The following is a 19,777-nucleotide window of genomic DNA, read 5'->3' as shown; positions in this document are numbered from 1 at the left end:
ACTGCTGTGGCCTCTCCCGTTGCGGAGCACAGGCTCCGGACACGCAGGCTCAGCGGCCATGGCTCACGGGCCCAGCCGCTCCGCGGCATGTGGGATCCTCCCGGGCCGGGACACGAACCCGTGTCCCCTGCAGCGGCAGGCGGACTCGCAACCACTGTGCCGCCAGGGAAGCCCTAATGTCCTTACTTTTAAATAACAGAAATGGCTGTTGTAGACAGTTTTCCATTCATGTATGAATGCTCTAAATTTGTGCATGCACATTTTACTCTGTGCTGTTATGTTATCATGAAATTTAAGTTAAAATGAAAGTAACATTATGAAAGAATGTATGACCTAGCCACTGTCCCAAATATCAGTCACTTTCTAATACTTGAACAGCTGATTAGTGATACAGCCTGTCACATTTTAAAATCTAAAGTTGAATTATTTGCAGATTTACAGAATTCAGACCTGTCTTATTGAGCTAAGTGCTAGTTGAGAGGCTGTATTTCATATTACTGTGTTTTCACATTGTTTAGGGCTGTGGTGGGCTTGAGTTAAGCCTGTTTCTGAAGGCTTGTCTCCTGACTCTCCATCTGCAAATGATCCATACAGGTTGAAGAAGATTTAAAAAAAAATTTTTGGTGAAGTTGAAAGCTTAAAATGGGTTGATGAACCTCTGCTTGGCATAGATCTGATTGTTAGGAAATAGTACCCCCAACATAGACTTGCCCCCCAGCCATCCTAGAAAGAGATGTCTAAGTGGTGATTGTCATTATTTTTTGTCTTCCAGAGAACCAGGATATTTTTCCCTTTGGAAAATAGTTTCCTGAGAAACTGTATCCTAACCTTGGTTCTCCCCATTAGGACCTAGCCAGATTTATATCCTGTTTTGTTTTTTTTTTTAAATAATAACTAAAAAAACAAAAACAAAAAGAAACTTAGTTTACTCACAGCTTGGATGGTACAGGGGAGACAGAGCTATCAGTTCCTAACTCAGGCTTCAGCTGTGTCTTCCCTTCATCTCTGTTTCCTTTATGAGGACACTGCAGGGTGAAGCTTTAGGTAAATGATGGGGCCCATGAGTGGATCTGAGTCTTCCAGAGAGCAAAGTATGTATTGATGTCTGCTCATCGTCACACTGACAAGTCTTCTCTTGACACCTTGGAATTCCGCTGTCTGGGTCTAAGTGTGTCAGAACACGGAGGTCCTAGATCACAAGATGTGAATGTTGGGAGTTCCCTGGTGGCCTAGTGGTTAGGATTCTGGGCTTTCACTGCCATGGCCTGGGTTCAATCCCTGGTCAGGGAACTGAGATCCTGCAAGCTGCACGGTGCAAAAAAAAAAAAAAAAAAAAAAAAAAAAGAGATGTGAATTTACAATAGGTGTCTTTCAGCTCCTGATAGGCTCTTTGTCCCTCCCATGAAGGCATAGATGGTAACCTGCATTGCATCTCTATTTCAGGGGCTTCCCGCCTGCAAAGCCCAGGGCTCTGGCTTTGGAGATCTGCCCCAGTCAGTGTGCTGGGGAGTAAAAGAGCACAGCTCCGAGTGCTGCCTGCTTCTGGAGCTGGGGGTCAGGTCTAGGAGGTCACGCCCAGAACCTAGAGGAGGGAATTACTTCTTTCGCTCTACTGTGCCAGCAAGTGTGAGCTGAACAGAGCCCAGCACAAGGGGACATGCCTGTTGTGGGCCCTAGGGTCTTGGTGGTGGGCACACCCGTGAGCCCGGGGCATGGAGGGGTCATGATCAGAGAGGTGAAGCCCTCTCTGCTTTGCTGCATTTGGAAAGTCACAGCAGTAATACTGTTGTCCCAAATGTTTGTCTCTAGTCTGGGAATTGCTTAAGGCAAAGGAAGCTAAAAATTTGAGGGGCTTACTAAGACCACCGGGTTATAACTATCACTCATTGAGTTTGTATCTTTTTTCTCCTCTTTGATAGACACATATTGTCTGAACTGTGTGGGTTAATAAATACATGTTAAATAATCAAATGAATAAATGAATGAAGCATCCCGGATGCTTGTTGGACGGTGTTGTTGGATGGTGGCAGACACTGTTCTAGGCTGAATTTTGGAGAAAACAAACAAAACCTCTGATTCTTTCTCTTCAGGTCTCTAATTTGGTGAGCTAGTCTCTTTGTAGGAAGTAGCATTTAGAACCACATCCTCTCAGGACACTGTTTCCTCCCCTGGATCAACCTTTGGGCTTCCGAGAAAGGTTATTTAATTTCCTAAAATTTGTTTTTTCATAACTTATTCCTGGATTTTGATATTCTGTACTCTATGTGCTCTATAGCCCCAGCTGGGGAACAGAATTCCCTGTGTTGTAAAGACTTCCAAGGACAAAAGGGGTTTTCGATTGTCAGTGAATCCCTGACACTGTTTTGAGCAGACCCATTACCAAATCATCCAAACCAATTTTGTTTGGGGTACTAGATCTCAGCTCTCAGAAATTCTGTGTTCTCCCCGATCTTCCCCACAGGTGTTTCATCACATCAGCCCTGTAAGCTCAGTTCTTGTAACTGAGGATGGAGAAGACTGCTTGTATCCCTCAGAAGTAATAAGAAAAGATTTTGGATGACTTACTTTTCACTTTTTCTTTCCTTTGTCGTGAACATCCTGTCAGCTCTTGGTTAGAATATAGGTGGGACGGCGCCTGTCCATTTGGGCTCTGGTGAACAATGAGATCCTTTTCCTCCACTTTCTTGGTCGGCCCTGGAGACACCACGGGCGATGTGTCATCCGTGAAGCAGCAGTTGCGGTGGCGGCATTTTCTTCTACCACAGGGAGCATACTGGCTGCAACTCGGTGCAGACCTGGAGAGGAGGTTCTGTCTACTGAGGAGGAGAAGGGTAGCTGGCGTCGTTCAGGTAAAATTTGTCATTAGACTTTGTCCTTGGGAGGTGATTCTGACAGTGAAGGCTCTTTGGTGGCTGCCTGGCTGGAGGTGTTCTGCTCTGAGTTCATTGTCGTGCCATCGGCACACAAGGACCACAGCTTTGAAATTTCCCCGGCTCCCTGTTTCTTTGCAAGTCTGGACACCTCTGAGATGCTCTTTCCTCCAAGGTCCTCATCCCCATCCACTGAGATGGCTTACATCTTTTCCTCAGAAACCGTGGCAACTTTTCTTTCATTGCAATGGGAATTTTATTAAAAAGTCAAGCATTTTTGGACCACAATCTTATTCTGGTGAGTGTGTTTTTCCCCCAAGTTGTAATAACATAAAATTCACCGTTTAAATTATTCCTGAGTTGCAGTTCAGTGGCATTAAGCATTCACATTCACAGGCCACCATCACCACCGTTGATCTCCAAAAGGTTTTTATCTTCCCAAACTGAAACTCCAAACCAATTAAACAGTAATTCCCTTTTCCCTCTCCTCCAGCCCCTGGCAACTACCATTCTAATTTGTCTCCATAATTTGACTATATTTTACCTCATTTTAGTGGAACCACACAGTATTTGCCTTTTTGTTACTGGCTTACTTCCCTTGGCATCATGTCTTTAAGACTCATCTATGTTGTAGCATGTGTCAGAATTTCATTCTGTTTGAAGGCCGAATAATATTCCATTGTGTGTATGTACCACATGGTTTATCTGTTGGTGGACACTTGGGTTGTTTCTACCTTTTGGCTGTTGTCCATAGTGCTTCTATGAACATGGGTGTACAAATATCTGTTCGAGACCCTGCTTTCACTTCTTCTGGATACATATCCAGAAGTGGAATTGCTGGATCATATGGTAATTTTATGTTTAATTTTTGGAAGAACTGCCATGCTGTTTTCCACAGCAGCTGTACCGTTTTACATTCCCACCAGCAGTGCACAAGGGGTTCCCATTTCTTCACATTCCTGCCAATGTGTATTATTTTCTATTGGTTTGATGATAGGCATCCTGTTGGGTGTGAAGTGGTGATGAGCAGTTTTCGTATTGTTGTTGTTTTCTCTTCAAAGTTAGTGCTTCTGATTACACTGTCGTTAATAAAAGTTCTCAGAGGCAGAGGTGTTCATCTCTTCAACTCTTAATTTACCCAGCATTTAGGCTCCTGAATCTGAAGCCACCAAATAACCAAATTACAATAGATAATAGCTTAATAAAAACTGATAAAAGGTTTAAAGATTAAACTTGGCCTTTAGTCCCCATAAGAATGTTGTACTCCTATTCATATTGCTATCAACATGGTCCAGAGAGAGACCTTATCATACTGGGATTAGTATCAGCATCTTTTAATTGATTTTATCTATTAAGTTTCCTTTTTTTATAATTTCCCTGCCTCTATTTCTGTCCATTGCTCCAAACTGACTTTCGTTAAACCCTGCACTGGAGGACGAATCATTCTAAAATACTACTTTCATTAGACCTCTTTTTCTGCTCAAACTTTCAGTGGATGCATCATAGTTACCTCTAGACCCAGACATTCAGGGTCCTCCTGAATCCAAACCAAGCCTAATCTTTGTCACTTGTACTCTGTGAACGATTTTATCCAGTCTGCTTCGTGAACAGGCCATGTGCTTCCCTAATCCTCTAGTTTTTACGTATGCCACTTCCTCTGCCTGGGTCTGCTTCCCTCATTTCTGTCCATGGAAATTCTATGTCTCCTTCAAGGGACAGCTGTAACCTACTGCTTCCACGGCAGTCCTAATAACGATCCTGCCAGAAATACTCACTCTAGCCTTTGAATACAGAGCACCATATAAACTATGTTGTACTCCATACTTTATACGTGGTGCATTTCAAATTTCCCTTATGTTATCTTTGTTTTTTAAAAACTGATGTGTCTAACAATTTTTCTAGCTGTGAATGTCTTGCCTCACCCGGGAGACCACAGTATCCTTGCAGCCAGGCACTTGGGGTGTCCTCGGCTTACAAGTGAAAAGTGCCCCAGCCTTAGAGCCAGGAGAACTCCTTTCCACTTCTACCTTTGTAGTTTAGTACCTGGGTGGTTTGGGGTGAGTAACTTTACCTCTTTGGGCCTCAGTTCCCTAATATGCAGCATGAGAAGGTGGAAGTAAAGAGCTGTCCATGGTCCATTCAAACTGCATCTGGTCCTCATCTCAGAAATGACCCAACATGCAAACCCCTTCTGCTAATGCCTGTCGAGCTTTTCTCTCCATCTCTTCTCATTTTAGTCTTGTTCTGTGGAGAACAGTCACGGACAAACAATTGTGAAACTTTTGGACACTCCGAAAGAGGAGTGACAGCTTAAGGAGAGTGAAAAAGTGTCTCCCCTTTCCTCCAAAGCTTTTCGCCTCCCTTGCCTTTTGGGTCATTTTATTACACTGTCAAAAATAGTTATTTGTGTTCACAAGCATCGTCTTTTCAAAAAGCAGATACTGTCTTTGAAGCTATAAAGTATGATTAATATATTAATTTACAACTGTAAACTTTTAAAGCAAGAAGTTCAGTCATTTGTTTTATAAAATGACAAGATTCAAAGTGCTTTACTATGAATTTTTATTTATTTATTTTAACAGTGTAAATCTGACACTGTTTTAGGTTTTAATAATTAGTGCTGTTGTGGAAATGGACGAGACCAGCTCAGAGAGTAGGGAAATCTTGGTTTCCAGCTGATGGCACCTGTTCTGATGATGGTGGGGAGAGAGTTCCCACCTTCATGCAGACTTGGGTTGAAAGACCTTCTTTCTCAGCTTATGATATTTATGGTTGGGGCAAGAAGATGATATATTTTAGTCCTTTTGTGAGTAGAAGGAACAATACAGAAACAAGTTGGCAAATGAGAAATAATTTGATCTTTTTAAGTCGCTGCATGAAGAGGCGTTGGCAGTGCCACACGGGCCAGGCAAGACCCAACTGTGTTGAGTTTTGTTTTGCTCCCTCCTTTGCCTCTGGTGAGTCCAGCTGTTCCAGCAGATCTAATGGTGCTTATCAACTATGGCTCCGAGGTCCATATCTCTAGCCCAGACCCTATTTTCTGGCTCCAGATCAGTATATTCAAGCACTTACCAGATAACCCACCCAAATGTCCTACAGACACTTCATGGTAAACATATTAAACAGGATCTCATCATGTCCCCTGCCAGTCCATCTGGACACCTGGATACTAATGATGAAACTGCTATCACTACTCCTATTACAGTCGCTGCTGTTACTACCAGTGACTTCCTGGAGTGAGGGCTTATTCTATGCCACATAGAGTAGTAAGCGCTCATAAGAGCTTAGTGAACCCCTCACCATATGGTAGCATCAGTGTCTTCCTAGTTGGCCCAACTGGAAACCTCTCCTCCTGCCCCGTATCCATTTGGTGACCAGATCTTATTGATTCTACCTCCTTAACACATCTCAGACCCTCCCTTCTACCCCAACTCCACTCTTTCTATAGCAGTTCTCAGCCTTACTCTAATAGCCTCTTATCTTTGCTCAGGAATTCTCCTCATCTTAAATTCATTCTCTGAACTATTGCTAATGATCTTTCCACAGCAGAAGAGATGGTACTATACCCTTGCTTAAACCTCTTCAGCTGCCATCAGGATAAAATCTGAACTCCTTAGAATGGCTTAGAAGGCATTCACCTTTTATCCAAGTGTTCTTATCCAATTTCTTCTCCTACCTGGAGCCCTGTGCTACACTGATGGCATGGCTCCCCACGTGCCAAGTGGCAGGAGGGATCTTTACATTTACACCTACTGTTCATTCTTCCCCATAATGGTCTGCTTCTCTGTCTACTTCCTGTACCTTTGCTACCCGTTGTTCCAGACTATGTCCTTCAGTGGGAGGATGGTTACGTAAAACTGTATGGCTATATAATGGATTGTGTTGTCTTTAAGAACCTTGTTGTGGAAGAAAGTATAATGACTTACAGATACATTCATAGTATATTGTCAAGTGAAAAGATATAATGCAGACTGTATAATTGCTTTTACTATTATCTATTTATATCCATCTGTCAATCTAAAGAGAAATAAAAGCCTGGAAATCTATATAACAAAATGTTATCAGTTAGGCATTAGAATTATTGATGTTAGGAATTTCATGTGTACTTCTAAAATGTCTATGGCGATTGTACATTCCTTTTAATAAAGAAAAGGAATACATGCTGTTTTTAATAGAAATACTGACAAAGACTGAATCTTACTTAAGGGAATTGGTCCCTTTTGACCATTGCCTTGCTCATAGTAGATGTACCAGTTGGGGTAGGCTAACTGCTGTAACAAATGGTACCCCAAATACATTACAGTGCAAATTCAATAGTTTATTTCTGTCAGTGAGTAGACAGACACAAGCTATTCTAGTCTTTCCTTTCCTCTGAAAGAGACTGGTGCTGCCACCTGAGGCATAGCTGAACCACACTTCCGGCCAAATTGGTTGAAATAGGCAGGGTTCCAATTTGCAGTGGTCATTTTATTCTTAATGGCTCAGCTGTCCTTTGGAAAGGAGACAGGTTTGCCTTTTGCTGCCTCACTGCAGTGGATGAGCCGAACAGTTCCATGCAGATCAGACATAACAGCCATCCATGTTTACGGCAGATAAATACCGTGTGGACCACGTGCTCATTCTTGTGCTAAGCTTCGCATTTTGCATTAAATTTTTTTTTTTTTTTTTTTTTGTCGGTACGCGGGCCTCTCACTGTTGTGGCCCCTCCCGTTGCGGAGCACAGGCTCCGGACGCGCAGGCTCAGCGGCCGTGGCTCACGGGCCCAGCCGCTCCGCGGCACGTGGGATCCTCCCGGACCGGGGCACGAACCCGTGTCCCCCGCATCGGCAGGCGGATTCTCAACCACCGCGCCACCGGGGAAGCCCTAACAGATCATTCTGATATAGGGTCTGTGGCGAAATGCTCTCAGGCTTTATCACTGCCGACTTAGTTGGCTTTCATGATCACGTTACTTAGTAGGATAAATTAAAAATGGCTGGTCAAGCTGTCTGTAAAAAGCAAAATTGTTAGGTTCTACCTGCCCAGTGTATTAACGGTATTGATGAGTAATCGTTCCACCATTTTAAATCACTTTTATTAACTTTTTTCATAGTTGTATTTCCAGGAACTTGCTAAATAACTGTCATTATGTACTCAGTAATATTTCTTTATAAAATACTATCGAAAAGTCCATGAAAATGATTAAGTTGCCAATACTATCCACCTACTTCCTGTTAGTAAGAATTTATGATGTGCTGGTTGTATGCCTGTGCTGCTTTTGTGCAGCCCAGGAGGAAAAGGAACCAACTCATAACAGGTGAATGGAGACAATAAATGCATGGTTGTGAAGTTGTGTAAAATAATTAGTCTTTTGTGCATCTACATCATGCATGTTATTGTTGTACTCTTAAAATTTTTTTATTAAATATTGAGAACATAAAGAGGATACTTAAGAATTATGTGTAGGGACGTCCCTGGTGGTCCAGTGGTTAAGACCCCGTGCTTCCACATCAGGGGGTGTGGGTTCGGTCCCTGGTCGGGGAACGAAGATCCCACATGCCACATGGTGGGACCAAAAAACAAAACTAAAAAAAATTATGTGTAAAGGATAGAGACTAATCATATACGTGTGGTACGCTTCTTCAACCTCATCCTCATCATGGGCCATTTGGCTCCGCGAGGTTCTTGGGTTCTAGAACAGCTTAAGGCAGTGTCCTTACCTGCAGGTCAGTCAAGGACGTATCTGTTCATTCATTAAAATGGATTAGAAATTTGTCGTTAATTTACCACTTCTTCAATCAATTTTTGTAGCCCCCAAGTCCTATTCCTTTCCTTTTAGGTTTAGGCACTCCTGACCTGTGAGAAAGATTGTAGGGGCCATTCTGAGGATGTTGCTTAAATAAATTACGAGAATCATGAGATCGCTTAACAGTGTAGGTAAGTGAAAGGAGGCAAGACTGAGGTCTGAGAGGTAAGGAGAAAAATCAGATTATTTTGGAAGTTTTAGGGTTCTGGACTTTGTCGTAAAAACCTGGGAAACCACTGTAGCGTTTTTAAGTACATCAGTTATAAAATTTCCATTTTGAAAATATCACAACTGGCTGTTGTGCAGAGAACGGACGGAAAGGGATGTTGGGTGCCTGCAGGGAACTCAGGGCTCCACGTGGGATGAGGATGTGGGCTCGCTCTAGAGAGGGAGCAGGAGGGGTGAAGAGAAGCAAGAAGATTCGAGATGGTTTTGGAGGCATCTCTTCATCTTGGTTATGAAGGGGGATTGCTTGTAAAGGGGGATGTGGAGGCTGATGCCTGGGTTTCTGGTACGAGCCCTTGTGTGCGCGTTAGGAAGGGGATAGGGAATACTGCAGAAGGAGGGTGAAGCTTACTGTGTTTTTGATCCGTCCAAATGGAAATGCCAAGTCAGCACTTGGATGGATGGAACTCAGAAAAAGAAGTCTAAGTTAGATTTAGGAACATGGGAGTTTTGGACAAGGACGTGGTTATTTCTCTCCCCAGGGAGTAGATACAGTTGCTTGAGGGAAAGTGGGTAAAGGGTGAGGAAAGGTGAGTAGAAGAAGAAGCATGAAGAACAGCAACCTTTAATGGTGAGGCAGAGGAGGGGACAGAGGTGACAGGGAAGGAGCAACCAGAGAAGGAAAAGGAAGACTTAGCAAGGGATCAGGATGGAAGAAGCGGTCAGCTGTGTCCCTAGGAAAATCATTTCGGAAGGTGGGGAAGGGAGAGCCTGCCCAAAGCAGCACTTCCTGAGTGCTGACTGCTGCCAAACGCTTTGCATTTCATTATTTCTTATTTTTAAAAATTTATTGGAGTACAGTTGATTTACAATGTTAGTTTCATGTGTATAGCAAAGTGAATCAGTTATACATATATCCACTCTTTTTTAGATTCTTTTCCCATGTAGGTCATTACAGAGTATTGAGTAGAGTTCCTTGTGCTCTACAGTAGGTCCTTATTAGTCATCTGTTTTATACATAGTAGTGCGTATTTGTCAATCCCAATCTCCCAGTTATCTCCCCTGCCCCTCCTTTCCCCCATGGTAACCATAAGTTTGTTTTCTACATCTGTGACTATTTTTGTTTTGTAAATAAGTTCATCTGTACCATTTTTTTTGCATTTTAAAGTGCACATAGTTTAACAGCATGGAGGCTTTTTAAAGAGTTCTGGCCAAGTGCCAGGGGTGGACTCCAGACAGGGGTGGGTTGAAGTACTCATGGCCAGCTTCTGGATTATCAAGACTGGCTTTTAGCAATATTTTTATTTATTTGAACCTAGGTAGCAGGAAGCCATTTTAAAAACGCAACCGGGACTTCCCTGGTGGCACAGTGGTTAAGAATCTGCCTGCCAATGCAGGGGACACGGGTTCGAGCCCTGGTCCGGGAAGATCCCACATGCTGCGGAGCAACTAAGCCCGTGCGCCGCAACTACTGAGCCTGCACTCTAGAGCCCGCGAGCCACGACCACTGAGCCTGTGTGCTACAACTCCTGAAGCCCGCACGCCTAGAGCCCGTGCTCCGCAACAAGAGAAGCCACTGCAGTGAGAAGCCCGCATACCACAAGGAAGAGCAGCCCCCACTCGCCGCAGCTAGAGAAAGACCACGTGCAGCAACAAAGACCCAGTGCAGCCAAAAATAAATAAATGAATAAATATATAAAAACGCAACCTTTTTTTGATGTGGGGTTGGGAAGAATGATTCTACTTGAAGGATCTAATGGGTAGTTTGTATAAAGATATGATTTTTTAAAAAATCATCAAATTGTTACATATAGTGTAACTAAAGTGTTGCTGAAGGGTCACCCTTTTATTAGCGTTTTTCCCCTTGGCTAAGAGTTCTTTTCTGCGTGCCAAGTAAGCCACTTCAGTGACAGATAATGGTTCAACTATTTCTTGACACGCTGACTTGAGAACTAACTACTGTCTCTCTAGTAGGTACCTGGGTCCTATGGGAATTTAATGCTTCGTCACGTAAGGACTTGAGAAGTGACATCTATCTATCTAATTTAAAAAAATATATTTGAATCTAAAGGTCCTCGGACAATGTATTAGAGCTACCTTTATCTGAAGCTCTGACTGGGCATTTTAACGAGCGCTAGTCAAGAAATGCAAAGTTGTTATTCTGACAGTAACTGAATGCGTTTCTCCTGCCTGTCTATGTACAGTCTTTTTATTGTCTGGTCAGCTGCTGAATTGATGCATTCATACCTGTATTTGCATGAGGACTTGGAGCTACCATAGGAAGAATGGTTTTGAATTTCCTGTTTTCATTTGTTTACTTTCTGTGCAATAAGAGTGTTTTTGTGCAAGGATTTTTTTTTACACTGGGTTTGCCTAATTTTAATACAGTGTACGTAAGCTAAGAATCAGATTTAGGAAAACTGTACATTTATAAATCAAAAGAAATTGAGGAAGGGATGAAAAGGAAATCTCCAAAAAAAAAATAGGAAGAACAGTTCTGAAACCTTTGACCTCAGCAGCATGCCCCTTGGTCTAATTCACCCCGTAGAACCACAGATGGGTTTTTGGACCAAATGTTCTGATCTTGGACAAACAGGTGGTTTGCAAGCAGGGTTTGCACATTAGAGTATACAGATCCCCGGGCTTAACTCCTGGAGCTAATAATTCATTTGGTCCAGGGTTTTGTCCTGAGACTCTGCGTTTGGGGAACTCCCTTCAGGTGATATGGGAGTCCTTGGACTCTGGGTCCCTAATGTGTTTTCAATGCGTAAAGTTGAGGATTTTCTGGAAAATCAGAAGCTGGGTAAGAAAAGAGAGAATTAGAATTTACTGAGTTTCTCGTATGTGCCGAACATTCTTTATATATTTTACCTCCTTTATTCCTGAACACCATCTTGCAAGGTATAGCACTCTATTCCAATTTTAACCCAAGATTCAAAGAGGTTTACAGAACTTTAAAGGTCAGGCAGCTGCTGGGAGGCAGAACATCTTTTTGCATTCAAGTCATTTGATTTCCTCTGTTAGAACCATGACAAGGATTGGAGCAATGTAGTCGGGGAGAAGTCTGGTGACACCATCCTTTGAGCGAGGCCATCTTGCCCTCTTGGTCGTGGGGAGCACCCACGTTTGCTAGTGGACACTTTCCTATTTGTCTTCAGAGAGTTTCCAAATGGGTGACTGGCTGGGGAGAACTGGATGCATTTTGAGGGTGTTGAAGTCAGATCCATTTGGACAAAACCATGTCTTCAACAGATTGCAACGAACAAGCCAGGTTATCCTGTTAAGAGTTGATATCGTTTCTCTAAAAGGTCTGTGCTAACAAGTGCGTGTCTGAATGAGCAGACACCGCACATGGACATTAATATTTCTCTAGGAAGGAAATGAGACCTGATGGGGTCCAGAAGGGACGATCTGGAGGCTGGCGCGGACTTAGCACCCAGCTTAAGGGTCAGGCCTTGCTCCCTGGACCTACCTCCGTCACTTGTGACCTTGGGAACATTCCTTGATGGTTCTAAACTTGATGCACAATGCAAATAATGTGTCTCTCTTAGAGATGAGGGAATGTGGGCTGTGATAGTGTAGTTCGAGCACCTAGGTCATAGTAAGTGCCCTATTTATGCTAATTGGGAGAGTAAGGGGTAGTCACCGTGGAGCCTGATTGGAGGCAGGGAGGACGCAGTGTAGCTGGGGACACGGCAGGAAGTAGTAATAGAGGCAGAAGTAAAGATGAACATCACCTGCTTGAGTGCTGTGCTCTCCATTCCCTTAACGAATTCCTGTTTTTTTGATCTGTGGCACCAAAGGTTCTTTAACAGAGCGCTCCTCCAAGGGTGATGTGTGGGGCAGCAGCCTGGACCAGCCTGGGCTCATTAACACTGCAGATTGCAGAGTCTGCCCCAGACCTACCGCTCTCCGGCTGTTTCTGATGCTCTCTGAGGGCTGAGCTGCTCTGCTTCCCGAGGCAGCCTCCCTCCGTGTGAATCATGTTTGGGAAGTTGCTTGTTCACGGAGGAGCGGGTGTCCAGGCTCAGCCGTGCTGGCTCTACAGTGAGGGTTCTTTCTGCAGGATGCTGTAGATGGTGGCAGGTGAAAGACACTGAGCGTGAAGGGGAAAAAAGAAAATCTTACCTAGAAAAGTTAAATGATAACATGCCCTATCCAAATGAACTCCGGGACTGGTGCCAAGAATGAGTAATAATGGGACACCAAGTAAGGATGCTCTCAGCAGAGCAGCGGGTACCATGTGGGCAGACAAGATGGTGGAAAGGGGGTTGAGAGAGAGTATGTCCGAGACTCCCCGGGGAGGAGAGTGGAGACGCCCTCACACTGAACCCTGATTGGGGCAGGTACCCTTGGGGAGGGGAATTGCAATGGCCTTCATCCAAGAATGACTTTGAGGGAAGCTTCCAACACATAGAGAAAGATCAACCTGCCTGACTCCACTTGCCCAACTGGAGTGCACGATGGCTGCTCAACCGTTTTAGGTTCTGGGCTTGGGGAAGATTTCCCATCTTGCTGTGGGCTCTGTGGAACCAGGCCGAGAGCGGGGTTTTTTTTGCATTTAGAATATCTTAGGGAATTGAGCAAGATGAAAACCAACCTTGGTAACGACAAAAAGTGGACATAATGCTGCTTCCTGTCTTCTCACTACAGATGATTTGAGCTTATTTGGTGTGCTCATTCTGTGCTAAGCCCTTCCTGTTTGTTATCTCACTACGTCCTTAGAAAAAAATGAAAGGCACTGTATGTGATGACCATTATAATGTAAATAATGAAAGCAATAGTATGTATTCCCTGCCCTCCCTAATTCCACAGATACTTATTTATTGATCACTCACTGCTCCTGGCGTGGTACAATTGTTGTTAAGTGGGTCGTGGAGAAGTGTGAGGAATTTATAATCCAGCTGAGGAGAAACGGTAGGTGTACACTTAACCAGAATACAGGCATAACGTGTCACAAATGTGTCACAAGTGTTTAGATCTATGAACTTCTCCCAGGAAGGAGAAGGCACCTCTGCTGGGGCAAAACAAAAAACAAACAAGCAACCTTTAGAGGGCATATTAATTAAGATAACACTTCAGGTAGATGGCATTGTTCCACTTTATGTTTTCGGAGTGTGTTAAAAACTGTTTGTAGAAGCATGTTGCATATGTGTATCTTGAGTTGGAAAAATAATTAGAACAGGGAGTGTATCAATTAATACTAGACATTTGCTCCTTTCTTGGATAACTTCTGTATAACAAACACAGGCCCACCTGCCCACTAGAGATAATAAAACTCTCACAAAAGAACCTCACCAAATGGGGGAGAAGTTATTACTATGTTTTTTTTGGTGGGGCGGGGGGGGATGAAAAAATGTATATCAACACTTCCTTGGAAGAAATGTAATTTCTGTTTTAGTAGGAGAAAATAGAATAATACCCTGGCTTCAATGCTATTATCAGAAAACATGCCTTTGTTTTTATCTTGAGGTAAGGTTTTTTTCATACACTGTTGGGAGTCTGTAGTAACATAGTTATTTTCGATGATATTGTTTGGCCCTCATTCTTGGAAGTTCATGTCTCTGGTCTCATTCTTAATTGTTTTTACATTTTTTATTACTAACGTTTAATAGCGACCACCCATTAAAACTATTGCAGTACCTAAGTATATTGTAAATTTATCTGACGTGTTATTGCTTCTGGATTAGAAGATGGAAAATAATTACAGTTCTTCTTGTTATGCTATTATGATGATGATTTACTGTTTCCCCAGTTTATGTGATTTGGTTCTTCATTTGTATGTTTATTTGCTGGACAGGATATTTGCCTACTTACATTTAAAAGGAATAAACTCTGAGAGCCGTTGATTTGAGAAGTCCTTTTACAATGCCATGTTAATCTGTTTAGCTCCCAGACATTTCTTAGCAGATCAAAGGAATTTCCTGTCCGCTCCCAGAGGTCTGGCCGACTTTCATTTATCTTAATGGAGGTTCTTCAGCTTACCTGGGTCTGGTCTTGGCCTTAAGTGAATTAGTGAACCAGAATCTTGGAAATGGAATATAAGCAACACTGCATTAATTTCTAAATTTTTAACCTCATAACTCAGCAGGTGCTACCTAAGGTAGTTGCTGTAGTGTGAGGGCAAACTTACGTCTGCAGAGCCTGTAGTTGGCAATGTTTTAGGGAAGTGTGGGTCTTTCATGCATTCGTTTCAGATGCATCTGTAACACTTTGTAGATATGTAGGGATGAAACAAATGCTTCTCGGATACATTGCTGAATAAGGACCTTACCCTTATGATGCAGATTCGTGTTTTACAATCTGTCAGCTCAGCGGTCTCGGAAAGGCCATCTTTTCCCAAAGTAGTTTGTGAAATCAGAAGGAAAAAGGGTCATCTTGGGGTTTAACCTGAGTTCTTGTCTTTTTCTGACCACACGATGGGCTTTAAGGAGAAGAGGGAATGACCAGAGAATACCTTCCGAGAGCAAATGACTTTTCCAGCACAGGACGTGGGGCTGGCACGTCCAGGGTAAATGAAGCCATCAAATTAAGTTGGGCACTTGGTGGAGGGGGGCGGGTCATTTGTGGTCATGGGGGAGATTTCCAGATTTTCACAAGCTCAGGAGCTCTGTGGCATTTGAACACTTTTCACCTTAATTTAAAAATGATAATTTAAAAAACCTGTGTAGGTTGATATTGCGCGGCTAACTGAAAATGAGCTGTCCTTCAAAACAGTGCATTCGTCTCCATGAATGAAGGGCTGCTGAAAATGTCATGAGAAGGCTGTCATGGGCTTAGGCCTTGTGGTTTCCAGCCTTGTTTCAAAAACACAAAACAAATGTTGCAGCCTTTGCATTTTCAATGCCTATCGGTTCCACCTGCTACCCTGCATTCCTGGGTTCCTGTTTATCCATTTCTAGGTCTCATTTGGTCTGCAGATTGCTTTAATGTGCTGGGTCCAGGTGATGTGATACAGATGCAGTGATGAATAAATGAATGAGTAAATAAATAAATGAAAAAAAAGTCAGGTTCTCCATCTTTTAGGGCCTCGTCCAGCTAGCTTTGTAGTAGGGGCTGGTGGAGCATCTCTGCGTGTCTGTTTCCTACATGTCTAATGGCATGAGATAACTGAGTCTTCCTTAGTTAGACTTCGTTATCATTACTGGGATGGAATGAATTCGAGAATGATAGAAACACTTGTGGGTCAGAGGAATGAAACGTATCCAGAATTCGTCACTGGGAAGAGAAAATAAGGGAATCCTTTGGGTTCCTTTTCCTGCCATCCTCCTCACAAGTTCCTCCCATGTTAGGAGGAGTTGGTCGGATGATTGATTCAGGCTGTCATTCATGGGGCCCTGTGTCCTTTTGGGCCGTGTTTCCCTGTCTGTGGCCAAGTGTGAAAGGGCTTGTGTTCCCAGGGACGGCTGGAGGACTCCTTGCCTGTTATGCATGGCAGGCCCCCCAGCCTTACCTGCGCACAGCGTGGGTGGGACCCTCCCAGAACCCCAGTGCAATGCTCTGGGGTCTGTGTCAGCGCTCAGTGAGGTTGGTTTGCTGCAGTGCTGTGGGCGTGCTCCACAGACCCAGGATAGATTGGACTGGAGAAAGTAGGAAACTTCAGGGAGACTTTGTGGCTAAGCTTTGTACCCAGACACTGTTTACCAAAGGAGTTCTGGATTTGGAAGTCATCAAAAAAATTAAACTTGTCCCCCTATCTGTAAAAATGATGCCAATTATTGTGTTCAGGCCCCTCAGCAGGGAACCCCAGAGAGGAAGGGAGGTGTGAAGGGCAGGACACAGAATCCATACCCTTCCCCCCACCTTCAAGCCACCAGCACAGTCCAAAGAGGATCCAGTATTATTACCATTACTATTTGTTTGGTACCCATTATGCAGTTAGCTCTGGATGATGGTGTCTGTGTGCTTATTTTCCTGGTTAGGTTGCAGGTGGGAGATTGAAGGTTACACATGTGTGGGTCTCCAGCAGCACCTAGTAGAGTGTTTTAAAGCATGACTTACTGCACTTTTTTTTTTTTCCTCCAAATGTGAAATATTTTTATGTGGCACCTTGTCTAGTTAGGAGCAGGGCTTTCATGGGGCAGAGGACACAGATGTGTGTAATTTTCGGGTAGGTGTGTAGGTTGTACCACACTTTGAGTAGGTGAGGGACTCTCCAAAGTACAGCTCTGCTTGCTCTGGTGGGTGGCTTTCTCCTCCCAAACTTCCCCTTCTTTTCTGTTTTTGGAAATGGAAATCAGAGGAGCGAGCTGCAGGTTGAGATGATGGGAAGAAAACGAGAAAGCAAAGAGAACAGGTAGATGTTTTCAACTTGATTTCATTCACAACTCAGTCTGATTAGGAGAATGTGACCTTTCCCTGTAAAATAATTATCAAGATTCTCTGGTTGATGGGCTGAAAGAAAAGAGAGGCAGGGAGAAATGCTCTACTCTTTTGCAGTGTGGTAGACATTTGTCGTTTTTGACCTAACTTCTCCTGACCACCCTCGTTGCTCAGAGCCCCCTTCCTTCCTTCTCCCGCAGAGAGAGGCAGCAGTGATCCGCCTGCCGTCAGGGCCTCCCACTCCTGGGAATTCTCTTACGGGGAGGAAGCGATCGGTTAACTCACGATATTTTTCCACTCTAAGGTTTGTTGGGTTCCTTTGAAAAAGAGATGATTTAAATGAGTGGTGAAGGAATTAACTGTGTGTAGGGACATCCTCCAGCCATCCCTGGGAGCACACGTCCAGGGTGGGGAAAGGTGGAAAATGTGAGAGAGAGAAGGTATAATGGATAGTGAAAGCTTGTTAAGAAGTTGGCTGGGAAGTTTTCCAGAGCCAGGTGGAGGGATTGTTTTACCAGTTCATTAAGATTTCTTCCTGCAATAGTCTTCTGGAACTTTCGTCTTTAACCTCTAAAACAGCAGTTAGTATACATTATATTTTAATTCAAGTTAATATTATAGTGAGAAAACAATTAACTGTTTTAGTAGATTCTTTGTGCCGAGTCTTGAGAGACCCCAAAGGAGGATGCAACCACATGGAGAGGGAAATGGTGGTTGAATTGCAAATTCAGGCATGGCAGTTGCTAACTTCTTCAGGAGAGGGAAAAAGAACACACCACAATCAACTGGCAAAACTTAATAGGTTAGGAATTAATCAAGGTCAGAGACTCTGCTTGGGACTGGGGTGGATAAAGAAAGTATGGTTGATCAGTGTGTTTATAGTCTCATTGGGAAGTATCTGGGCCTTGGAAAATAACTACACTACAAGATTATTCTTGGCAAAATGTCAAATGATCAAGTCATGGATAAATGATAGAAGTATTCGGAGGAGGTGGAGCTCATTTTTACCTGGAAGGGTCAGAATAAGCTTTCTTGAGGGTGGTTAGGTTGGGTGGGGACCATAAATGGCAGGGGGCGGCACAGAGAAAACAGAGCTGGGCAGTAGTTAAAGTGGGAAAACCATATTTTATTCAGGACATTTGCAGCAGGGAAAAGAGACCTCAGTATTGAACTGGACTCAGTTCTGAATACAGCATGGGCAAGTGGTGAGTGTGGATTTATGGCCAAGCAAGTGGCAGGGTGGAGGCAGTGGATGGGAAATTACTAAGAGGAATCATGGGGTAATAGGGATTCTGGCTAAAATGACCAAAAAGGATCCTTGCTGAAGACAGGCCGGGGTGATCAGACATCACCTGGGGGTGGAGTGGAGGATACAGAACCAATCAGATACCAAGGGGAGGAGAGTTCTTGTTAAACTGACTTAGAAGTGTTCGTGCTAAAACCAGGTTTTACAAAGAACTGCACAGATGGACCTCGGAGAAGGTTCAGGAGCCTGACTAAAGTTTGGTTAAGCAAAGAAACTTAGTAACGCGCAGAGAGGAACAGATATGAATGGTTGGGCACTTTCTATATCTGCAGTGGTCCTGAGCCTTACAACAGTTCTGGAAGAAAGCTCTATTACCCCCATTTTATAATAAGGAAACACAGGCTCAGAAAGTCTAAATATGTGACCCAAACTTCCTCATCCATGACTATAGTCAAAGTCAGAGCTGGATTTTAAACCCAGGGCCTCTTCCAACACCAGCTTGCCTTTATATCGTTCTGTAGCGTGACATGGTCTGGAGCCGGAAAGCTAATGCTTTGCACCCAGGACTCTTAGTCTCGACCTGTGTTTGAAAATCAGTTATTACTATGGTCGATCTTTATTAAATCTTTTAAGTTCTCAGTCAATATAGAAAAGGATGGGTTTTCTTTCTTTTGTAAACTTTAATTTTTGTGGTTTTGTTGTGTTACATTGCCGTCATCCTGGATGCATTAATGAAGAGGTGTGATGTGACCCAGGGCTCCCATCTGTTTAATTCTGCTAATTTGCTCCATTTTCAAATGAGTTCTCTTTTTTTTTTTTTTTTTTTTTTTTTTTTGCGGTACGCGAGCCTCTCACTGTTGTGGCCTCTCCCGTTGCGGAGCACAGGCTCCGGACGCGCAGGCTCAGCGGCCATGGCTTACGGGCCCAGCCGCTCCGCGGCACGTGGGATCCTCCCGGACCGGGGCACGAACCCGTGTCCCCTGCATCGGCAGGCGGACTCTCAACCACTGCGCCACCAGGGAAGCCCCCAAATGAGTTCTCTTTGCTGCAGGAGTAGCATCAGAGCGTGGATGACGCTGAAAGGAATTTCTGTTCCACCTTTAGTGCCACCTTAGGGACCCCTATCCCCCAGATAATTTTCTTATCGTCTTTTTGCTGTTTGGGTACGCTGCCACGTTGTTTGCAATGGAAATATAGTTTTTAAATGTGCCTCCTATTGTGTTTCTATAGAAAGAGAGCCTCTTCTGGAGGCTCTGGAGCCCTTCAGAAGGGCTTTAATTACTGCATTAATTGCAAACTTCGGGACAAATTGGACCCAGTAGTAACAAAGCTATTGGGCAGAGTCCTGGGCTGCTTTAAAGAAAATGTTAAAAGCCTTTTGGATGCGAG

At 43.7% G+C, this 19,777-nt stretch overlaps 1 protein-coding gene across 1 annotated transcript in view; it reads left to right on the top strand.

Moving 5' to 3' along the window:
• NRG1 (neuregulin 1) overlaps window positions 1–19,777 on the top strand; it is a 1,065,472-nt gene that overhangs the window by 5,413 nt on the left and 1,040,282 nt on the right. The window lies entirely within an intron of this gene.

The sequence above is a fragment of the Physeter macrocephalus genome, chromosome 20 (genome assembly GCF_002837175.3).
Source record: "Physeter macrocephalus isolate SW-GA chromosome 20, ASM283717v5, whole genome shotgun sequence".
NCBI classification, from domain to species: domain Eukaryota; kingdom Metazoa; phylum Chordata; class Mammalia; order Artiodactyla; family Physeteridae; genus Physeter; species Physeter macrocephalus.
The sequence above is the reverse complement of the archived record's forward strand: the minus strand, read 5'-3'. Positions and strand labels throughout refer to the sequence as shown.